This window comes from Cyanistes caeruleus, chromosome 3 (genome assembly GCF_971803275.1).
Source record: "Cyanistes caeruleus chromosome 3, bCyaCae1.hap1.1, whole genome shotgun sequence".
Lineage (NCBI taxonomy): Eukaryota > Metazoa > Chordata > Aves > Passeriformes > Paridae > Cyanistes > Cyanistes caeruleus.
In genome coordinates this window covers 88,975,219-88,997,783 of record NC_141703.1, presented here as the reverse complement: position 1 = coordinate 88,997,783, position 22,565 = coordinate 88,975,219, and the positions used below count along the sequence as shown (strand labels likewise).

The following is a 22,565-nucleotide window of genomic DNA, read 5'->3' as shown; positions in this document are numbered from 1 at the left end:
TCCTGTGAAGGGGTGGCTGTTCCAGCTGCCTCAGAGGAGCCCATCCCTGGTAGAAGCTGCAGCCTCAGCTTCCTTAGAGTGTCATGGCAAAATGCACCTCCCACCCCATGGGAAAGTTCTTCACATCTTCTGCATCACATCCAGGTGCTACACTCCAACTACCACCCCAGGAACACCACGGATGATAACCCAGGTGTCCTGGACTGCATCCAGCTCAGTGTGGCCAGCAGGTTGAGATGGGATATTCTGCCTCTCTGCTTGGCACTTGTGGTAACCCCACAGGAGTAGTGCATCCAGCTCTGGGCCTCAGCTCAGGGAAGACCTGGACCTGCTGAAGCGATTCCAGAGGGGAGCCACAAAGGTGGATAGAGGGCTGGTGTCCCTGCCATGACAAGGGGGTTGGAACTAGATGACCTTGAAGTCCCCTCCAACCCTGAGCATTAGATGATTCCATGGGGTGGGGGGGTAGGTTGACCCCAGCTGGACATCAGATGCTCCCCCAAAGCCACTATGTCACTCCCTCCTCTCTCAGGGGAGAGAAAATACAATGGGAGGCTCATGGACTGAGGTAAGGACAAAGAGAGACCACCCACCAATTACCATCACAGGGAAAACATGCTTCATTTAGGAAAGTTAGTTTAGTTTACTATGAGTCAAATCAAAGTAGGATAACAAGAAATAAAAAAAAATCTTAAAAATACTTTCTCCCCACGTCTTCCTTCTTCCCAGATTTCCTTTTACTTTTACTTATTTTTTTTTCTTTTAAAAGAAGAAAAAAACTTATTTTTTTAAAATAAAAAATTTTTACTTTTACTTATTTTCCATCTCCTTCCTAAGAGCAGCTCAGGAAAATGGGGAGAAAGGACTGAGGTTATAGAATCATAGAATGGTGGGAGTTGAAAAGGACCTTAAAGATCATTTAGTTCCAACCCCACTGCCATGGGCTGGGAAACCTTCCACTACACCAGTCTGCTCAGAGCCCCATCTGGCCTGTTTCTGAACACTTTGAGGGATGGGGCAGCCACAACTTCTCATCCAGGGACAGGGAGCTCTCAGCTTCTGTGGGCAGGTCAGTCAACCACACAGTGCTCCCTGATGCTCCTTCCTCCTCAGGGGGATGACTCCTCACACTCTCCCCTTGCTCCACTGTGGATTTCCTCTCATGTGAGACAGTCCTCCACAAACTTCAATGTGAATCCTTCCTCTGCTTTCCACAGGGTGCAGTCCCTCCAGGCACAGAGTGCTCCAGCATGGGTCCCCCTTGGGGTCCAGGTCCTGGCAACAAACCTGCTGCAATGGAGGCTTTCCTCTCTGTTGAATTCTCAGTGAATGAGAAGCAGTCAGTGCTGGGAAAAGAACTGTGCATGACAGAGGAAATAATCTGTCTTTCTGTAAAAAATAATTAATAATAATCCTTATTAGTAGCTGTAAGTCTTTTTTACCCACATAACAAGAAAAGGTAATTACCAGTGCAGCTAGTTCCATCATGGGCATTGCTTAGTGCTTAACAACTGTGATGCCAGGCTAGATAGGTAAAATTGTGTGCCAAATGTAGGATCCAATTAAATCAAAGCTGATAATAGGCATCTACCTTGCACTTTGAACATGTAAGCTCATTTCCTAATCAACATGTATAGGAAAATGTTTCCTTTCGGTTGCTTTTTATCTATTTGGCAAGTTTTGCCTAATAAGCCTGTACATTGACTGCTGCCACAGACAGAAAGATGAAACAGGTGGATCCTTGGAGTGAAACTTAATGCACTGATTATCCTGATGCAGTTTAAATATTTATTGAAAACTTACAGGCAAACACAAGGGGTATTAAAACCTTTTTCAATTTGAACTATTACTGCTTAAATTTCCCCACTATTCAGTCATGCTAGAGAGAAATTACTGAACAAAACCAAGCACATGATTCATGGTTAAATCTGTGAGACCTACTAGCTATCAGCTTTCCATTAACCAGTCTGAAACTCTATGCCAAGAAGTGTCACAGTCTGCTTAGAACAGCAATGGGGCCAGCCTCAACCAAATGGCAGCAGCAAAAAAACTCCCAAACTACGCTGATTTCTTAACATATCTTGCCATATTTTCATCCCTGTTATTCAAGATCTGAATGTTGGAATGAATTGTCTTTGATAACATGGAGGTTAATAGCCCTGGGAGTCTGGAGTCTCCTCTTTTCTACTTCAAGACATTTTGGAATATGGATGTGCACAGAAGTGTGTTAAATGGATTATGCTTCCATTATTTTAACTTGTTTATTTGCAACGTGAGAACAGCATGAAGTAAACACCTGGCAAATTTCAGTTGGAAAAGTTCAGATGTTCTTTGGTTGTGAAGGCACAAAAATAGCATCCTTTTAGAACAAGCATATAAAAAAAAAAAATTCAGAAAAGCCATATGTTGTGTAACATGAAAACTGACGTTTTTCTTGTGGCTTCCAAAAATATCCACTTCTGCACTGAGACTAATGCCTGTTACAGTTTAGCCAAAACAGGGTCAAAGCAGGTGGTTTAAGATTAAAGTCCCATATCAAATTATCTGTGCTATTTGATATCTGGTAAATACTCTCCAGGGCAAGTTGAATAAGAGCCCTTATTATACACAACAGATTGGAGTAAATAAAAAGTGCAAGACAAACAAAACATCCCCTCTCTGTAATAAACATTCCCTCCACCACCCAGTCTCAAGGGAAGAAAAAGAAAAGGAAGACCAGCGGTCAGATGAAATACTTTATTGTGAAGGAAGCATGTGTCTGGCAGCTTCAGACATGCACATGAAAAGTAGACTGTTGGAACCAAAGGGTTTCTCCATATGTTGAACTCTGGGTCTCCCATTTCTTCCAGAAATGATTAGCTAAGGGTATTTTCCACTTTTCAGTCAAAGAGAAAACAAAATACTGCAGGGAGATGTTAGATGTTCCACTTGGAAATGTACATCTTCTTATCTCTCTCTGTGAGTATCCCTTCCAATCTTTCTTTTCCACCTGCCCCAGACCCTGGGCTGCTAAGCCAAGTTTCATGGGGATTATAGTTTCCTGAGCCTTCCTGTTGATCATTTATAATTACTGGCATGAGATTTCCTTTTTTTTTTTTTTTTCCAGTGCAACATCCTCAGGAGCCTGAGATTTATTTAAAAATTATGTCAGTGGATCAGAAAACTCCTTAGCCAATTCTTTTAAAACTCCTTACTGCAGTGGACATTTCTTCTTTGGTACCCTGAGGACAAAGCATGGATGTTGGAGGTAAGACTCCTGGCACAAAAGCAATGTGTGCAGCTCAAACACGATCTGTCTATCATGTATTCATGGTATAATACACATAAATCACACAGCCTCATCAAAATTTATATCTTCACTCCATTCACTGTCAGTATTGCCTCCCTTGCTTGCTCTTGAACTTCTGAGAAGAGGAGGAGGATGGCTAAAGATGTGGTTGGACACTTTGCTGGTTGCCATCTTCCCATATTTCTACTTGTTCATTATTTTTTTGTTGTTGTTTTTTTTTCTAGGCCCTGCCTTTGGTGACTTTGCTCCCCATTCATTGAGATCTGTGATATCTATGCACTTTGCAGAAAAGAGGAGAGGTGTGGTTGTGTCTCTGGTCACTGCACTCACCAGACATGCTGCTCATTTAACGCCAGTACAGATGTTCCGGGCTGTCGAAGCTTTGTGCTCTGCATGAAAGATGGAAATTATGCAAAAGCCCTGCCTTGGCCAAAGGACCACAGTAAAAAGCCTTAAAGATGAAAGGGAGAATTTTGGACTTTGAAAACAGGGCTGTACATTCTGGCAATCTTTAAAAATGTAAAATATGTACATATTTGTGTAAAAGCTTTCTGACAACACTTCTTATAAAGGGGAAAGCAGAGTGACTGAAATAAGCAGATGCCTGTCTAAAACTGATAGGTTAAATAGTGGAGGCTGAGACAGAGCTTCTGGAATCAAGAATTAGTATGTTCAAAGTAGATTTATGTAAAGTAGATCTTGTCCAATCAGCCTTGGATACAAGGGAGGTGAGGTTCTAAATATAGTGCATAAAGCTTAGTATGTCAATAAAATAACCTTCAGTATGGAATTTCATTTGGTGTCACTATGTGCTTTCATTTAGAAACTATCATAATAAAAAATGAGTGCAACTTATGTTAAGTATTTAAAAAATTAAATTATAAATTGGAAATACTATAAATCTGGATTCTGTTAAATAACTGAGCTTTATATGGAGCCCTGAATGGTTCAGTTTTCAGAATTAAACTATTTTGCATTAGTATCAATGTCCAAGGATAAAAAAAAATGCACTAACCACTGACAAAGACTGGATATGACAAAAATATTATGGAGTGGGAGAAAAAAAAAAAAGGCAGGAAGATAAAATAGTGATGTAGACCAGATTGCCTGGTGAAACAGATGCTAGCAACATATTAGGAAGTAAAGGCAATCTTTGGAAAAAAAATAAAGAAATAAAAAAGAACAAAGCCCTACAGACAGAACATATTTAATGTGTACTCTGGATGGTAATTGGGACCACAGTAGGTACAAAAGCTACTAGAGGTTCCTTGAAGACCTTCAGAAAGGATTCCAGAAGGTGAACTAGAAATGAGAAAATAGAATACTGGTATGGTATTTGGTGACAATGCTGCCATGACATCTATATTCCCTGGTGTCCACAATCTGAGCTGGGGACATTGAATAGCAGAAACAGTCTCATAGCATAATCTAGAGGATGGTTAAAAGTCTGGAGCACTTGCACCAGAAAAGAAGACTATAAAAGAGCTTGATTTCTTGAAGAATTTTATGAAGATGACTTTCTATATCTTTCCATACTGACATTTTGTTTTGTTTCATTTGGGTTTGGGGTTTGTTATCTATTGGATAAAGACATCAGAGCATCCAATGTCTGGAAACACAGACATGGTAACTTCAGACCAAAAGTAAGACACACATGTTTTTACCAGAGAGGGACAGCTAATCACCAAAGGAATAGATGTGGTGGCTATACAAAGTTCTCTATCACGGGCAATTTGAAAAATAAAGATTGACTGTTTCTCTTACAGATATGTGCCTTGCTTCCAAAAGGAAGTAATTCAGGGAAGTAGTGGTCTGGCCTGTGCTCTCCTAGAGAGGCTGCTTCCCTCTGGCTTTATAAACCTTGAATCTGTTTCTTAATTCTTTCATGGGGAGGTCTGTTCTTTTGAGCTTTGTTTTTCCTATTGAATTGAAATTAGACATGATTGCATTTGTAGCATTAATTCTCCCAGACAACCAATAAATCAGACACATATTTTGCTTGGGATGTTTAGTTCACTTTAGCCACAAAAAACGAAGGAGAAACTTGGACTGAAACATGGGTATTACAAAGAGAGGAAGAGATAGCTTTATGGGCTGCAATGAGATGACCTCATCCAACATTGCCTTCCTTAGATGTCAAAACCCTAATTGTTTGAGATTGTTGTTCTCTATTTGTTGTTTGCTTGTTTTCTTTTAATTGAGGCTAAACTTTAAAACAGAGAGAAAAGTCACAATGGAGCCAAAGCAGGATGAGCACTCTCTTTTTCTTTTTCCCCTCTGGAATTATCCCAGGATTTTAACTTCAAGTGGGTTTAATCTAAGGACTCCAACCTCCCTGTAGCCACATGTTGAATCAATTGAAAAGCAACCAACAGGTAAATATCTCTATCACGGCACTGCTAATAATGTAGCAGACCTTTAGCAGGAGAGGAAACCCTTTTGACCCCTCTTGTGAAAGCTTTTCTGTGGCCTCGAGTTTGGTTGATTTTTTCCTTAAACCGTCATTAAAAATGCAAGAAGCAGACACCTGCAAGAAGCTGATAACTCCACATACATCAACAAGGAGGGAAAGCAGAGGCAAATAGGTTTTATTTGGCTTTAACAGAGCACCAGGGAGAAATACACAGGGAGATTGACTGACAAGGGCTTCAGAAGAAACCCATCAGCTCGTAATGTGAGAAAGTGCTTGCAAATGAACAAAAAGCCCGTGGCCCTTTCCAAAACTAGGACACTTTGCCTGAAATATTCTACTTTTTCCCCATTGTTTCCTACCCTCCTGTGTTGAGGTCTAACCACAGAACAAGGCACCACTGAGCCACACTGCCGTTCTGTGTATCCATCTGGAACGCGTCAAGCCTTGGCAGCCTGCCCCTGTGCAAAACCCTGAAAAGGGAAGAAGGTAACTGTTATGTATTTTTAAAACAAAAATTTCTCCTATGGACCACGATCCTATCAGAATTTGTGTTCTATAAAGAGACAGGCCGCGTTCAGCACATAACTAGGGAACTCCCAAGAAACCTTGAATTGTTTGAAGAGTGTCAGAAGAAGATATCAGAAGTTGAGAAGATAATGCGGTCTCCATGAGGCAAAGAATAAATGTATTAGGGTTATTGGAGACATCCTCTCTCAATTTAGACATAAAACACTTCTCCTGCCTACTTCTGGGCAAAAATTAATCATGAATTTTGTCATTTTTTCACATAAAATTAAAGAAATTGTGAAGAATTTTCTTCCTATTGCTTGAAAATATTTAACCCTAGAAAAAAGTGAGACTATGGAAGATTTTACAGATCTATTTGCTAAAATTAAAATATTAACTCAAATTCTCAGAAAGATTTTACCCCGATGCCATCTCATGTTCTAACTTTACTCCTATAGGACTGGGGATTTTTCACTGTCTTCCTTTCTCTGTTTTAAAGGGCTATGTTGTTTTGTTAAATACCACCTAGAGCTTCTGACAACAGAGGAGTATGTCCTTCAGGAGATGCAGGCAGTATCTGTTTCATTTAATGTGTATACTGTAATTTTTATTTATACACAGTATAAAATTTACATTGTGGCTGTTGTTTGTATATTCTGTAAGCCTTCTTCTGAGGTTTATCTCACGTCCAAAATCATATAGGAAATGACAGTTTCATTGTTTCAGTAATGGGTGAGCTCAGGACTTGGAGGACATATCTCTAAGATAGCAGGTTTTTACCTTTTGTGCCTTTCTTCATCTTGGTAGTGGAAGAAAAACTGCTTCACATGTGTTTAGATTTTTTTTTTATTTCCTTGACTTGCCTTGTTTTCCCTTGCTGCTGCAACTCCATTTCTTCGTCAGGATTTACCACAACCTTAAAAGTCAGAGATACCTAAGAGGCAATGCATATACAGAATTTCAATGTATAAATTTGAGAAGTGGGATTCTGTTCCAGCAGATAACTTCAGCTGCACAAGCATATTCATTTAACACACCTTAAAAATAATTTTTATAATGCTTCTAAGCATCTCTACCCCAGCTCTTTGTTTCCATAGAACATCAGAAGAAATAAGGGCTCTGTGAGATGATCACATTTCGCAGGTACTCTCTATCTGGGGGAACTTTTCAGGAAAAAACCCACAGCATTTATCATCTTAACATTTTCATACACAAAAAGAAGTCTATCAATTATAAAAGAGACTGAGGTAATGATTTCATATTTCATTCTAATTCCTATTTTAAGGGGAATTAAAATTACAGCTGTTGAGTCTGTGAGAAGACAGATTCACAAGCCCACAGCAGTCTTTGGACCTTAATTTTTTTTTGTTTCTGTCTTTCTTTTATTAAAAACAAAAATACATTGGGAAGTGTCATTATATTATTGACAACAGTGAAGTTATGGCATTTTTAACCAGTTGATGTTTTGTTGCATGGTGGTTTTGGTTATTTACAGCACAGCAAGTGATGCATTGTACCAGGGTGCAGAGATTATTGCTCTGTTTGAAGGAAAAAGTGATTTCTGAGCCCCATAGATTAGGACATGCATCACCTTCTCTTGTGGCTCAATGTCCCTCCAAGGTTTTCCCTTCAGTCAGATGCATTGTTATGTTGAGTTATGCTGTTTACACAAGCAACACCATTGCCCCCAATCCCATCCCATCCCCTGACCCATGACCTTTGTTTGAAATCTTTTTCTAAAAGGTAAGCTGTCATTTGTGGTATTTTCCATTGCTCAGCACCCCTCTAAAGCATGCCAGTGGTAGATAAGGTGAATTGAGAACTGTTACTGTAAAAACTGCGGGGGCGTGTGATGAAAGTGGTAGCACACAGTTGTAAAACAAATGAAAGTACATAAGTTTTTAGCACAATGAAAGCAAACTTCTGGCATGTGTTGCCACGGGAGGTTGTAGGGACAGACAGGATTCAGGATTTGGGCAAATTTGTGGATAGTGAAATATAAATGGAGTAACAAAGCTAGTAAGGGATGTACTCATTATCATCTTTAATTCAATATGGTGTGTCCTGAGGATCTCAGGTAGTGTCTAGGTTTGTCTTACCTCAAAACTTCATATCCTGTTGCCAACTGCCAGCAACCAGCTACAAAATCAGCTTTGCTGAGGGCTAGATGGACATCAGCTCTGGTCTCACAGGCAAGAATTTTCTCCATCCAGTCTGTGTACTCAGAATTTATTTCATCCAACCTTTAATATAGAAAACTGAAATTTTCATTTTCTCCTGGATTTTTTTTTTTTTTTTTTTGTGTGTTTCTGTGAACAGCTCAATATTTTATGCTTTCAGCAAAAGATAAGGGGAGCCTGAGATCTGTCTGCTGTCAGGGTCGAGAAGACATAGAGAAGACACAGAGAAGAACCAGGGCTCCCAAGGATGTCTGCTGACTGTGGAAGTGGTACAGGTAAAAGACCCAAGACTATGTCAAGTTGGAACAGGGAGGAGAAGCAAAGGTTTCTCTGCTGCAAGGTCTCTGAAGCTTTTTGCTTCTCTGTGTCAGCTGTGGGTTACACATCCATGTCTATGGGACTAAGGGATATAAGGGTTTTGGTTTTAGAATCTCATTCTGAAAGTGATAAAATTTTGCATTTGATAGAGTGCTTTCTATTCTATTCCTATTCGTTTTAAAATTTTCTGTCTGCTGGCTGGTATGTCAAAGCTGAGAAGCAGGCCAGAGAAGAAGCTTCACAAATAGAGCAAATTCATGTTTGCAAAGACCTTTTTTTCTTTTTCACTGTTGTTCTCGTAAGTGAAAGGCAAGTCTGAAAGTCTAAAAGACCGGATAATATTACAGTGTTCAGATTAATTTCATTTTTATAATTTTTATGGCTTTGCACCCCATTGTTCATCAGTTAGTGGAAATAGATCAACTTTCTACCAAATCTGAAAGCTAATCATCTCCTTTCCTCCCTAAGAAAAGCAAAACCAATTGCATTTTCTTGGATAACCCAGCCAAGTGGTTTTGTCTTCCTATAAGACTCTCCTTGTTTAAGTGTTTATGCCTATTTGTTGTACACGCTTTTGCACAAGTGGCCAAATGTTAGTTCTTTATTGCAAGCATAATGCAGAGAGTAAAATCTGTGATTTTAGGGCTGCAATCAATTGCATCAGTTACAGATTTAAGGAGGGAAAAAGAACATCCGAAGGGTAAGGAACAGGAGATGTTCTTTTCTGATGACTTCTTCTGCATCCACTTAAAGGAATAGATGTTAGGGCAGCATCTAAAGTAGGCTTTTGTCCTGAACAACACCTGTGTACAGGGTGCTCATACAGATAATTTTTCTGTGTGTCAGAGCTGTATGTGCTCAGATCAGATGCACCTTTTATGGTGAGGTTTCATCTTTGCTTCCAAGCAGTGCCAGCCCAGCCAAGAGAGAAGCTCTTGGAGCTGGCTTCTCCAAAGGTGGTAGCAGATGAGATCTTTTTGGTGGCATCCCATCTGCCCCCAGCTGCTCATGGGACTGCAGATGTGTCCCTGAAGGCACAGCTGCCGTGCTCTCTCAGGCACCCTGGTGCACGAGAACCAGTGAGCAGGGACTAGCAAAGCCTAGACTGCAGCTCTGCAGGATGCTCTGGAAGGACAGTGGCATTTTCCTGCTGCAGGAGTAACTACAGCTCTGTAGTGCCACGGGGGTGTGCAGGGGTGGAGGATGGAGAAAGGGGTCCTGGGTGTCCCTGCTGCAGGGCGTGTGCTCAGGCTTTGGTCTCCTGTGCTCTGAAAGGGGTTTGCTGACCCTGTGACACGCACCTCAGCGTACCTCACACCTTCTCCTGGGGGCAGGACCTTGGGCAAGGGGAAGCTTTGGGGCCATACAGTACACTGCTTTGGCAGCCTGAACTTTCTTTTTTAACAATATGAATTAGTAGTTGCTATTAGCATAAAATCACCAGTTAAAACACTCTCAGCTCATTTTTTAACAGTGGAGCTAATTGCCCTTAAGTGCCTGAGCTCCAGCAAAACGAAATGGCACCTTTGTGCAGAAACCCCCAGTGTTTCCCCGGTACATCCATAATGACCTTTAAAATAAGCCGTTACAATTCTGACATGGTACCAGCCTGACACCTTGGGCTGGGATTTAATTTTGAGTTATAGCAGCGTTAGGAAAACATATGATGTGGCCGTTTGTTTGCAGAAAGAAGGGGGGAAAAATCATAAAACCCTCTTTTTTTATGAGCTGTCGCTTGATTCGTTCCTGGAGCCCCAAGTAGCAAGCGTCTAAATCAATGCACACAGCTGTTCTTGCTTCTTGGAGCCCAGCAGGTGTACTGCCCAATGTGCCTGCCATGTCCCCCCACTCACATAACAAATAATAACGTCTTACACACACCAGCCATCCATCACAGTTATGGCCAGCCCTGGTGAGGCTGCTGTTCTCAGGGTAGCGTGGAGATTATTTTATTTTTTTTTCCTCTTTTTTTCTTTTTCTTTTTTTTTTTTTTTTCTTTTTTACCGTAGAAATACCCTGGCCGTGGATTATTAGTCACACTTTCTGGAGTTCTTTAATTGAATAACCTTTGGCACTTGTGGCAAAGGGAAAAAAAAGGAAAAACAACAACAACAAAAAAATCAATCCCAAGTCCCCCACACCACAGTGTTTATTTGTGTTAAAAAACAATAGGCATATTGTGACTGGCGAAATCAATTAGTCTTCCTCTGCAGTAAGGGCCCACATCTGGTGTGATTTAAGTTAATGTAAGGGAAGGGCCGCAGAGGCCCGAAGACCCCGAGTTCTCATTTCAACAGGTGACAGAGAAGGCATAAAAGGCTAATATATACTACAAGTGCGGAGGCCAGGCTATAAATACTGCAAGGTTTACTTAGGAGGTAAAACAAAGCGAACCAATAACGCAAAAATAAATACCTTCCTGAGACAGGCTGTCACCTGGCATGTGCAGAGGCAGGAGGAGGTGATGGGGGAGGGACAGGAGCAGCTTGGGAGGCATGGGGTGCTGGGCTGCAAGAAGGAGCTTGGCTTTCTCTTTGGCCTGGGACACCTTCCCTCCGTGGGGGAGATAACAGCAGGAGAAAGACAACAGAGTGTTTCTCCAGCTCCGGTATGATTTACCTCATTGGGGTCTAAAGGAGCTTGTGAGATCCCCTGGCTCTGTCAGTACCTGCCAGGGACCCAGGTAATTCCTGCCAGCCCATCTCAGTTGGATTCTGTCACTTCCCTTGTCCTGTTCATTTTATCTCACTCGTGCTACAGTGACGCAGCACCTCATGAGAGCAGTTGTGTGTGCACTGAGTTGGTGCACATCACTGAGAGGCAAAGTTCCAGAGCATCAGAAAAAGTAGACTTTTTTAATTAATCTTTTTTTTTTTTTTAGCAAACTACTTTTTCAGAATTCTACTTTGGTCTGTAAACCACCCAACTTGCCAAGCCTGGTTATCTATGAATTTGTATCCTACATTCCTACAGTTCTTCTCTTATTCTGCTGTTGCCTGAAGCCCGCTCCCCAGGCAGTGCCTTCAGTCCTCTGGGTGTCTCCTAGGCCTTCCCCTGTTCTCTCCACCTGACCACAATATTCCCAGCTCCTTCCTATGCCTTTCGACTACTGAAAACACTCATATGTCCCCTTTTCCATTCTTCAGCTGTCCATTTACATAAAATTTTTAGGAACTTATCTCAGAGCCATTCAGTTTCCTTCAGATTTGCTTGATACTGTCCTTAAAGATTGGCAGGTCTTGGGGAAGGGACTGACATGTTCAAGAAGAAGGATGCTGCAATTATAAATATTTTCACTTTGTAAAGTAGACTGAAGGGTGTTTTGCAAACTCCATGTGTGGCTTTCTAAATACACATTTTTGCACAATTCATATGAGGCCAGGACACTCAAACTGATGATTTTGGCCACTTTACTCCAATACATTCCTGTAATGCTTGGACCATTTGCTGGTGTCCCGCTGTGCATCCTGGGCCAGTCACCCCAGTAATCCTGGCACAGCTGGAAAATGAGACTCTTTGAACTGGGAAGCCACCCCCGGGGTGGGTGCACACAAAGAGAGCAGAGCCAGCTAAGAAGTGTCAGGACCCTTGTGTTTGCCTGGCAAGGGAAGAAGGCAGAGCTCTTGTGGAGCACCACCCTCCTCTCTCCAGCCCTGCTGTATCTGTACAATGTCATGTCTATCAGCACAATATATGGACTGGATTTGATATATGAGAGGAGATTCCCTTAACAAAAAGATTATATTATTATCATTACTTTTACTGAGCTTTTGATATCTCCTTATTAACAGACACCTAGGAGGAGGAAATATGTATATCATGTGGTCTCTGAGCATAGAGACAACTGAGAAAACATGTCCTCAGTCTGAATCAGTGTTACTTGGTAGTGGGGATGTGTTTTGGTTCACCAAACACACTCGCTTGTCCAAGTTGGAAATTCAATAATATCATTTTAATTTCTTCACAGTGATAAAGTCTGCAGCCACAATCTCCATTGCCCTCCTCACAGAGACTATAGGCAGGTAGTGGAACTTGAAATGATATCACAATGGTAATAAAGGGTTTTGTTGTGCTGGGGATTTTTTTTACATCGGTTTCCAACAGCTGGTTGCCAGTTGCCCTCTGACACAGACACATAAAAGGGAAGTAGTGAGTCCTGTACCAGCAGGGATCACTGGAAGAAATGCAGCCCTCATAAATCAAGCCAGCACTGTTACATAGCTTTAGTACAATGAAGTGCACATGTGCAAGGGTGACTGAAGAGGGACCCCACTCCCCGGCTGGGAGCAAACAGAGCATGGTCTCAGGGAAAGGGTACTCCTGCCACCATGGCAAGCAGCAGGGAGGATAAGCTTGGGGTAGGACAAGAGTCCTGATGGCAGTACTCTGAGGAGAGGGTTCTCAGGGGAATTCCAGTCTTTTGGAAATCTCCTTAGCAAGATGACAGCAGTGGAGTTTCTACTCTCCCCATAGAGGTGTAGATTGCTACTTGACACACCTTCAAGGCAGCATGGAAAATATCTTTCATTTGCTCCCATATAGTGCCTTGCTTTTACTCATGCCCACATAAGTCACCTTTAGCAATGATACTCTCTCCCTGTAATCTTTGAAGCCTTGGAGGGATTACTAGTGTCATCTAGTCACTGCAGCAGACTGAAGCTGGACTTGCTTCTTCTTTTAGACTTCCTTCAGTTGGTTCATATGTTTTAAAACCAGTCCTGAATGTAGCACTGCATGGCACTAGCCAGAGAATGTCAGCCCTGACTTCTGCACTCAGCTGTATAACTTGAGCCTCAGCTAGGCCAAAGATGCCTATTGTTTTCTGAACAAAGAAATCACAAGCATTATTCCAGGAGTAGGGAATCATACAGAGCTGGGCTGGGCAGGCCTTGTAGATATTACATTTCCTGTAGTTCAGCTGTCCCTCTTATGCATCCCTTCCATGCTCATTTCCTGCTTCTTGAGTTTAAATGGTAAAGGTGGGAAACAGAGTTCCACCTCAAGAGAAAATTCAGGTTTTTTCCAGGTAACTTCTTCCATGAATACCACTGGATTCTCTCACATCAACATCTAAAACACAAAACTGTGTGTCATGAGGTTCAGGATTCCCGCAACATGATGGAGGGATCATTCTGGCATACTCACCTAAAGTAAGCAGCTACCACTGGTTTACCCCATACTCAGGAGACAGGACCATCCTAGGCTGTCTCTGAGCAGGATGAATTGTTCAGGTGCTCCAGGATCACCTCTGACCCATGTCATACATTTTTAAAAGAAACACAGCAGTAACCTTAAGACTTTGGGAGCTGAGAGTCTCCTGCTCATTCCAAATGTTAAATATTGTATGTTCTCCCTAGCTTAAATTCAAGTTACATTCACTGGATTTTTTTGTTTGCTGGGTTAATTAATATCAGGCATCTTCTCCCAGACATAAACTGTTTGAAGCTCTGCAATGATTAATTCCTCCCTGTCAGGGACAAAGGTAGAATTTAGCAGGGAAGATTTGAAGCGTATAGATCAGCTATACAAGAAACTCTTCAGTGATGCAGTCAATGCAATTAGCAGGGGTGGCACAATAGAGTTTATCAGCACAGTGTCACAGAGACCTCGATTTGGGATAAGCATTTAAGGTTTCATACAGCCAGCAATTTCATTTCAATGGCATTTCAAGACAAGTGTTTATTATTTATTTTCACCACAGAATGTATTACCAAATATTGCCACGGATGGACCCCACAAAAGTGACCCCACAGCCACTCGCTGACTCCCCGCTGCTGTGAAGGAAGTTAGCTCCATCCCAGCCAGACACAGCTCAAATAAAAAGTTCCATCTTCAAGATGTGATCTCTCCATCTCTGCACCTGGTTCAGGTGGCAGACACAGCTGGCACAGTCATTAGGTGGGTGTGAAAGTGTGTGGAAGAACAGAGACTTCACCCCTGTAAGGAGCACTGGTGAAAATGGGTTGAGGATAATTCATTCCATTCCAGCTTCATTAATTCTAAATATTTTCAAAACTGACAAGAAAGCAGAGAATTGTAACAATTGTCTGGGTGCTATGGAGATTTCAGCTATAGAAAAAATGTAAGAAACTTTGAGAGTCCATTGCTTTCTTCTGTTGAATAGACTAGTCAGAGGTGAGTGTGATACACTGTGGAAACATTTCCGTGGAAAGAAAGCAAACTATAAATGCCTTAGGGGTTTTCCTTCATCATAGGAAGGCTTAATTAATACTGATGACAGAAGGATAAAGCCAGGCAAATTCAAACTGAAAATAGACACATATCTTGATAATAACGATAGTCACTTAGAAATTAGTGGGAACAATATTGGGAGTCTCTATCTCTCCTTATCTTTAGATATGTGTATTAATAAAAGCACAAAGGTTGAATTTTGAGGTCTCCCGCCATGTCTCAAGTGAAAGTATGAGAGAAAATGGCATTAAGTTGTGCCAAGGGAGATTCAGATTAAATACTAGAGAAGAAAAATCACTGAAAGAGTGGGTAGGCATTGGAATGTGCAGCCCAGGAAGTGGGAGTGGGAGTGGTGGTGGAGTCACCACCTCTGAAGTGTTTAAGAGGTGTCTGGATGTGGCACTTGGGGATATGGTTTAGAGGTGGTGCTGGGTTGGACTAGATAACTTCCATGGTGTCTTCCAATCTTGATGATTCTGTGATTCTCTTACTCTGTCTTGTGGTAACCATGAGAAGTGATTAGATGTTTAAATGGTCTTCAGTTTTCTGGGGCTGTGGGTTGAATCACCTCTTAACTTTATTTTGATAAACTACATTTACTATAGGTTTCTCCAGTAAGGCATACTGGAATAGACAGATGTCCCAAGATATTGGAATAGCTTTCCCATGAATTGCTGCTCTCAATTTCTGTAACATTGGTGAGTTCAGACTGATTCACTGTATCAGTACAGATGCCATGTGGATGCCATTAGATTTTCCAGGGATCTTTTGAAGCAGGGGCACCAGAAACTTTCCATGCCTCTGTGTAACACACTGGATTATCATTCCTCATGAAGCCTTGTAGACCACCTCCTCTTGTCCACTAAATGTTACAGATATATTAGTTGCTAATTTGAATTTCTCATCAGCTTTATTTTTCTGTCCACTTATAAAGCCTCACTAGGTTTTTAGGCTTGTGCTCTCACCTCATTGTCACTGAAAATCTTTCCTAATGAAATAAATGACATTTGTTAAAAGTCAGGATGTCATTCACTGCAAAGCTCTCAAAAAATCCAAACTCGGTGGGCCACACATTTTGTCTTCACGACTTAAAGCTCCTAAAGATTTTCTCTTTTGTGTTCTGTTCCAGCTCAGGCACATCCATGGATTTGTAGAATCTGTTATATTTTGCTTGCTTTGTCCATATTGTCTCTTTTCAAGATGAACTCTGAGCAATTACTTCGTGCAAGCATGTGAAGTGGAGTTTAAATAGGTGCTAAGTACTTTCAAACTAAATCTGTAACAAATGCCTGTGCACGTGTGTGCCCTGGGTTAAGCACTTAAAGAAACGAAAAGTTTCTGTACTACTGGATGATGGAAAATGACTGCAAAGGTTCAACAGACTGTGGGACTGCATCAGAGGAGGTGGGGGGGTTTGCTGGCATGTTTACAGATGCTTTTTTTTTTCCTGTTCAGCCAGCTGTAATATAAATACTGCTGGAATATGTTTCATGCTGTTTGATAAAAAGGTGTATTTACTCATTTGTCTTAAAGCAATGCTTGTGAACAAATACTAAATACATGTGTATAATATGTATATGTATATAATTTAAAATACAAATATAAAGAAATGAAGAGAATAGAAAAAAAAAATCTCCTAACCCATTTAGCAAAATGAAAAGTCACTGGTGTAAAATTTCACAAATTTGAACAACTTCCTTTTCAAAAACGTGGCTAGCAAAGTACATCAATAAACTATCCTTGGGATCTTTATCTTTTGACTTGCCATGAAATTCTATTACCTTAAAAATTAATCCAAATTAATTAAATTAATGGAAAAGGAATGAATAGTTGTCCCATCCTTTTGTTTGTCAGTGTGTATGAATGTAAAGCTGTGCCTGTTTGAAGAGAAATTACACTCTTTCCAGAGGGCAGCATGTGGCTTCAAAACCCAATGCAAGTCTGCACTAGAGCCTAGAACCAGTGGGAGCACCTTTTCGTTTCTATTTTTATTTAACTTGGGCTACATGAATGTTTTTACAATTACTGTTCCCCAAGAGATGCTGACAGCAGTGGTTTGGAAGGTCCCAAGGTAGAACTGCCTCTGTTAGGAGCGCTGGGTGTGGATGCTCACACTGCAACCCCGTGTTCCGTGCAGATGGCAGGCTGCAGAGTTGGAGACTGTGGGCTTCTATTTAACCCTTTTATTTAACCCTGGCAAGGCTCCTCCCTCCTGCACACTGTAATTGACAGCTCCATCAGGTGTGACACTGAGCAGGGTTTCTCACCTTCTCCTGCTGCTGCTGGCGGCACGTCAGACAAGCCCTCCCTCCACAGTGGCACAAGCTGCTCTAGCAGAGCTTCGTCAGTGATGCACAAGGCTCTCCGAGGGGTTTGCAGACATTAATCAACTGGCTGTGATTTACAGCACTTAAGATGGAATATGATCATAAGAAGTGCCTCCATTTACTTATCTATAAATTAGCTACAGCTATCCCCCGTCCTTCCACATCACGGTGACGGTGTGCAGTTCATTGATTCATGGGGATAAGGAGCTTTCAGACCACCTGATGAAAGATGTTACACAAGTCAGTGGTGGAGAGCAGGAGTGGTGTTTTGGCAGCGTGTTCCACACCGTGGGGATGGTGTAAATGAGGTATTTGCCTCGCATTCTTGGGCTCCCTTCGTGTGTGGTGCAGGAAAGGCGGTCACCCTCCGTGAAAGCAGGTTTTATGTTGTGTGACATAAACACTGGGGACCACTCTATGTGCTGGGACACATGATACAGCTGACTTGAGGGCAAAATAATATAACCCACACCTCTCTGCCACGTTGGGATAAATCCCAGAGTGCACCTCTCAGAACAAGCATATCCTGTCGTGAAATGTCAAGCAATCAACATCAATAAATAATGAGTTGAAAACAGCGAGGTGGCGTAAAACTGCACAGTCGGGCTTGGGAAGGTAGGGAAGCTGATTAAGTGTTATTTCCTGATCTGTAAATCATCAATTCCAAACTTCTCTGTGTGTTGTCTATAAAATATTGGCTGTGGGCCTTTTGTTATAAAAAGGTAACTAATTTTTATAGCAGCCCCGTAAATAGTAATTAACGTGCCACAAACTGAACAACATCCTGCTGTAAAAAAATGGGGAAATGCTGTGCCTATTTTTCATGAGCATTTGTGCCTGGGTAGGGATGAATACTTGCTTGGCCCTGTTTGGGTGGGTAGGTGCACATGCACTGCTGTGTTGGAAAACTCAAGTCTCTTGATTCTGTCCTACCTTAGAAACAGCCCTAGCATGGACTAGGAGGGACCAGCGATCTGAAATCCACAGTCTCTTTTTGGTATCTGCTGTATCAGAGGAGGCAGAAAGGAGTGATGAAGTAGGTGATTACTGAATACAGCATTTTTCTTTCCAGCCTCTATCACTTAATGTTTAGCTTATGCTCTGAAACATGAGAAGGACTTAGATCTTGTCTCAAAGCATTTTTTCCTAGTCTGTCTAATAAAACTGTATATGCTCTCATTATCCCTATAAATCCCTAATCCCTTTCTGAATATCAGCAAACTGTTGACCTCAGTGATGCAGTGAATATCACAGGTTCAGCATTCCTACTTAAAAAGAAGAAAATCAACCAAACCCCTATATTTTTCCCCTTCTTCCTCAGTTTTAAACTAATAATTTTATGGGTGCAGTCAGTGTCCCTTGCTCCCTAAGGAGTGGGTAGATGGGAATGTCAAATTTACTGTATGTTACACACTCTGCACATGGACCATGGAAGGATTTGGAGCTGGGAGGGATGGGAGGATTGTGCAGCCCAGCCAGACCCATGTTAGATGACCTGAATGTGCACAGCTCCAGGAGGTGTTAATGGCCTGTAGCAACTATGGCCCTGCTCTTTTTGCCCCCCACTGCCTTCCCCTAGAATATTTGCACCTGGCCGCGTAAATGCAGAGAGCAGAGACCTTCAGATGCTCCTGTTGGCAGCTGCAGCTTTGTGTCACAGTGATGGAGCTGAGCACAGAGCACCCTCCTCAGCTTCTTCTGCCTTAAGACTGCCTGCACTGCTTCAAGAGGGTAAGGAGGCATCTGGGCTGCTAAATCATTACCCTGGATTCTGGATCTGACTTTCTGTGAGCGTTTCCTGATGCAACTGCTTCACCTGCTTTATGTAAGGTTCTGTTCTGATCCCACAAGGGCTGTGATGGGAGGGGGCAGAGAGGGTCCTCTGATGGGACATGGGCAGTCAGCAGCAGGTGCAAAGCTCTCAGATCCAGTGAGTGAGCATGGCAAAACATGAAAACAAGGAGTAATAGAAGAAACAAGGGTTTCAGTGAGGTGGGGAGGACAACTAGGGAAACTAACACAGGCAGAGAAGAAGGACTGCTTGTTAGAAGATGCAAGGTAACAATTCCCCTGTGAAAAGGAGCACTGGGCCCTTCTGTCCCAACTGTGCCCCCATGTTCACTCTAACTTTCACAAACCTTGTCTTCATTGTGCATTAGGGTCAGTCACACCATCTTTGGGTCAAATAATGTTACAGACATTCAGACAATGGGTACAATGCAGGCTAATTCCACGCTGCCGAGGATGCTGCTCAGGAGCATGGTCCTGACATGCCATTTTCCTGTTTTTGTGGTAACTGGTGTCTACAGTTCAAGATACAAAATTTCTGATTTTGCTGAACTTCTTGTAGGATCCATACTGTGGTACCTCAAACCATTCATCTTTAAAGCCATATATTTAAGTAGAAAACTGAGCAACATTGTCACTCAGAAATACAGCGATAAAGGCATGTAGTGATTCTGCTAGAAATACTGATGAGTAAAAACAGTTTCCTGCCCTCTAAAGCATGGCACCACTCCACAACCACTGAATTGCTCTTGAAGTCATTATGCAGCATAAAAATGCAACAACAACATCCTAATATGCATAAAAATCTGCTTTGGCCACTAAGGCTCAGGGTCCAAAAGCATTTACTAGCCCTCTGCCACGGGTTGCAATGGGAGTGGTAGTCAGGATCCCAAGTACCTACCAGGAACTTAGCACACGTGACAAGATGCTGCCTCTTTGTAACTCTCCTGCCTGATTTATCCACTTCTGACAGAGTTCTGCTAGCAAGGTCTGGTTAAGAAATATGAACTTGTTAAACCTTGCTGAAAGGCTTGGGGAAAGGCTGCAATCTCCAGTGAGCAAAGTGCATCTCTCCCAGAGCAGGCTGCATGCTGGGGCCATTCATCACAAGCCACGGGGAGGGGTCTGGCAGGGAACAATTGATATGGTTTTGCCATTGAAGAGACAGTTTCCCCTTAGAACATATGGAAGACAGATTACACAGGCCCGTCCTGATGTGAATGGAGCTCAGATGGGGAGAATACACGGGCGGGAGAGGGACATCAAGGAATCAATATCATCTGACACCTGTTTTCTGTTTCCAGTGTGCAGACCTGCGCCTGGCTGCCTCTGCAAGTGTCTTCCTCTGCTTGAATTTCAGTTCTCCCTGCAGATACATCAAACTGTGGCCTAAACACCAGGGTCTTTCATCTTGCATGACCGGTGGCAGAAACTAATGGCAGAGGCTGGCCCTCCCCGCCACACCTCCATCATTCTGCCCCTAGCAGGCTGTCCAGGTTTCCAAACTTGGACACAAAACTGGACAATCTGACAAATTTGGACACAAAAAGCGTTGGCAGGATGCCAAGGTAACTGCATAACAGTGAAGATGGTGGGAAAATGCTTCTCCAAACACCATACCTTCTACCACAAGCCTGGTTCTTCACCTTTATTTTTTCATTTCCCAGCACACAGGAACCAGCTAGACCCAACCTTAACAAAGCACTGCCAGTATGGTTTTTTATGAGAAACACATGTGCCATAAACAAGACAGCTAAGAGGAATAAGGAGAATCTAAGTTAAAATATGGAATCACCCTTAAATAAGAAAAGCAGCTCACAAAGCAGTATTACAAAATAAATATGCAAATTGCAATGAGAAAATAAAGAAAGAAAAGGAAAGGGAAAAAAAAGAGAAGAAAAGAAAAAAGTGATCCATGTTAATAAGTTCCTTAAGGGGAAGACAAAGTGTAGAATAAATGTCTCTTCAGAACACAGTCTTTCCTGGGGAAAGTTTCATCATGTTGTGCAAAACAGAAAAAAATTGATTTATTAAGACTGTATGAAAGTAAATAAAAAATTTATACAGCAAAGTTATGTGGAACAAAATATGCAGAGAGAGAATCCATGCAAAAAGTAAACATTGCTTAGGATTTCTGTGACAAAAAAGTGATGACAACATGAAGTGTTACCTGCCTACCCCTGTGTGGGGTAGTGCCTCAGCCTGCAGCCCGTTTGGTGAGAAGTTCAGATGAAGGATGTGTGTCCCTTTTCAGCCAAAGGGTGAGTAGGGATCCCCCATGAGTGGGATTGCAGGTGAAAGGAGGTGTGGATCCACAGAAAGGTTGGTCTGTGGTAGGAGTGGAGGTAAGTCAGGGTTATCTCTTGCCTTTTAACACTGCAGAGAAGAAGAGATGCAGGAGAGGGGGCAGGGAAATTTCTTAGAGAAGTCAGTGAGAGGAAAAATGAAAGGAATAACATTCATGTTAATGCAGAACAATTCCTTTTCTGCTGGGAGCAGAGACTGTTGCTTTGTGGCCCTGATGTTTCAAGTGGTTACACATCAAAATTAGGAGCCGTGTAGTATACAGGCTAGAGATGCAGAAGACAGCACAAGTTAAGATACCTACAAAACATCAGATTCATTGAAGACCCAGAAAACTGAAGAAAGTTGACAGATTTTCTTGCAGGCAAATGAATAGTTCAGCTGAGATAAGATTTTTTATTTTAAAAGGGAGAAAAAACCGCAACAAAAATGGTACATAAATTTTCTCTGTTCATCTTTGTGCTGTCTTGGCATGGCAGGGGATCATCTCCCCCCTCCACTGGCAGTATCTGCCTTCCATGAGCCTCTGCTGAAAAGTCTCAAGGCTCTTCCAGTCCAACACACAAGAGACTATACATCATTGTTATTATTATTACTGAGGTTGTGTGGTGGTTCTGCAATAATTCATTGATGATTTCTGTGGGAAGTACAAAAAATGCAGCCTGGGGACTGGAGCTCACTGCTGGGGAGCTCCTCCAGAGACTCCACTTTAAAAGTTACCTTAATTTATCAAGATATATTTGGTCAGGGTCCTTAATGCACAAATTATAGAATCACTGAATTTAGATTGGAAGAGATCTTTGAGGCCATCAAGTCCAATCCAGCAGTGCCAAATCCACCAGTGAACCATGTCCCCAAGTGCCACATCTACATCTTTCAAATACCTTCAGGGATGGCAACTCAACCACTTCCCTGGGCAGCCTGTTCCAGTGCTTGATAACCCTTTCTATGAAGAATTTTTCATAATATCCAGCCTTAACCTCTCCTGGTGTGACTTGAGGACATTTCCTATTGTCCTGTCACTGGTTACTTGGGAGAAGAGACTGACCCCCACTTTGCTGCCATAACCTTCTTTCATGGAGTTGTAGAGAGGAAAAAGGTCCCCCTTGAGCCTCCTTCTCTCCAGGCTGAACACCCTCAGCTCCCTCAGCTGCTCCTCATCAGACTTGTGTCCTGTCAGTCCTGAGCACTGAGGTCACTCCACCCACCAACACTTTCCATGGGCTCTGTCTCAGCTCAGGAATCTA

General features: G+C 42.1%; 1 long non-coding RNA gene across 1 annotated transcript; it reads left to right on the top strand.

Annotated features, from left to right (window-relative positions):
* Positions 1-12,794: 12,794 nt before the first annotated feature.
* On the top strand, positions 12,795-20,854 carry LOC147654324 (uncharacterized). The gene is made up of 4 exons (XR_015283968.1): positions 12,795-14,605; positions 18,165-18,262; positions 18,806-18,957; positions 20,319-20,854. It is a non-coding gene; the product is annotated as an uncharacterized LOC147654324 (long non-coding RNA).
* Positions 20,855-22,565: the final 1,711 nt, after the last annotated feature.